Source organism: Myotis lucifugus, unplaced genomic scaffold (genome assembly GCF_000147115.1).
Source record: "Myotis lucifugus unplaced genomic scaffold, Myoluc2.0 scaffold_1782, whole genome shotgun sequence".
NCBI classification, from domain to species: Eukaryota; Metazoa; Chordata; class Mammalia; order Chiroptera; family Vespertilionidae; genus Myotis; species Myotis lucifugus.
The window spans coordinates 20,961-22,920 of NW_005872830.1; the positions used below are offsets into that span (position 1 = coordinate 20,961).

General features: G+C 49.5%; 1 protein-coding gene across 1 annotated transcript in view; it reads left to right on the forward strand.

Moving 5' to 3' along the window:
* The window catches only part of LOC111823011 (HRAS-like suppressor 3), a 10,203-nt gene that overhangs the window by 5,915 nt on the left and 2,328 nt on the right, over window positions 1-1,960 (forward strand). The window lies entirely within an intron of this gene.

The following is a 1,960-nucleotide window of genomic DNA, read 5'->3' on the forward strand; positions in this document are numbered from 1 at the left end:
CAGTGGCTGGGCATCGTGTGGGCGGCTGGGGTGGAGGCAGAGGCACAAACAAGACAATATAGCAGGGACAGAATCCCTGCCCTCGAGGGAGTGACAGTCGGGGTAGGAATGAGATTGGGGAGAAGTGCCAGTCGCTGTGCAGACCAGTGAGGTCAGGGGGTGATGTCGCAGCCATGACAGTCACCCCTGGCCCCTCCCATAGCTCCAGAGGAGGGTTGTTTTATCCCCACTTTACAGATGGGGAAACTAGGACTCACGGTGCTTTACTCGCTCACCCAAACTCATTCCACCACTAGGCATTGAGTCTCTAGCACCTGACAGCCAAGTGCAGAGGTGGGATTTGAACCCAGGTGCCTGATCCAGGAGGCATCACAGAAGAGGAGACAATTGAGCTGAATCTGATTTAATTCTTTTGATTAATCTGAAACTGCAAAATGAGATGGAAATGACCAGGGGCGACAAGGACTACAGGCCAAGGGAGGAGGAAAAGTGGGAGCCAGGAGGATGAAGAGCCAGACAGACGTTTTCTGGGAAGGGCCGGGGGTACACCTTTCGGGCTCTGGCCCATGTGGGCTCTGTCTCTCCACTTCTGCAGCTTTGTTGCAGAAACGCAGTCGTGGGCTATCCCTAATGGAGTGGGTGAGGCCATTCCTAAAGAAGCTTTTTATGGAAACAGTGGTGGGTGTTAGAATCGCCAAAGGACGAATGCACGGGCCTAAAGGGGTAAAGAATTATGAATTTACTAGAGGCCAGGTGCATGAATTCATGCACATTGAAAGGCAATTAATTAGAAGAAATGTTTTAATATAGATATTCACCCTTTCTCTGTAATACAAGTGTTAACTGAATTCATGATTGACAATGACAGATGGAATCCACGTGTGCGATTGGCGCCAGCGAGAGCTCTATATATATAGACTAGAGGCCTGGTGCATGAATTTGTGCACGGATGGGGTCCCTCTGGGTGACCTGCAGGGATCGGGCCAAAACCCACAGTCCAACGCCGCCTGCAGTTGCTACCTGCTGCTCCCACTCATCCCGGCTCCACTGTGCCTACTGTGGGCTCATTCCCAATCAGTCCCAATCAAGAGAGGCTTGCACTGTTGCAGCAGTGCTCACCAGCCATGAGCCCTGTGTCTGGCACCCTCCCAAGGGAAGTGGCCTGTAGGATCGGGCTGAAACTGGCTCTCCGACATCTTCTGAGGGTCCCAGATTGTGAGAGGACGCAGGCTAGGCTGAGGGACCCCACAGGTGCACCATTGGGCCGGGGAGGGACTGTGGGAGGGCTCCAGGGTGTGTCCAGCCCATCTTGCTTAGTCCTGATCAATCAGCCGGACCCCAGCAGCAAGCTAACATACAGGTTGGAGCATCTGCCCTTTGGTGGTCAGTGCATGTCATAGCGACTGATCGACCAGTTGACTGTCTGGCCCCTGGTGGTCAGTGCGCGACATAGTGAGCAGTTGAGCAGCCTCAGCATAGCATTAGCATATTATGCTTTGATTGGTTGTTTGGTTGTTCTGTGGTTCGATCTATTTGCATATTACTCTTTTATTATATAGGATAAACTTGCTTAATTAGACCTGCTTTCTGATGTAGCTAAACTTTTTCCAGCCCAGGGAAGCACCCTAACTTCTCTTTCAGGTAATTGTTAGCAACACAGCAGTAAATATCAACATGAAGCAGATTATTACTGTAGATCACGCAGGGAGAACAAAGGGTCAAATATGTAACTGCAGCAGTGTTTGACTATATTCTGCAAAGTGAGAAAACATGAAGTCATTTTCAAGGTCCACCATTTCTTCTTTTCAGTCAGGTCAAGTTTCTAAACTTTCTAAATCTCCATTTTCTGGCTAATGAAAAGAAAATAGGATTCTACCGAGTCTCCTACCTACCTACTCCAGGACTTCTGTGAGGATCAAATGAGATGAGGCATGGGAAAACACTTCACAGATATTTGGTT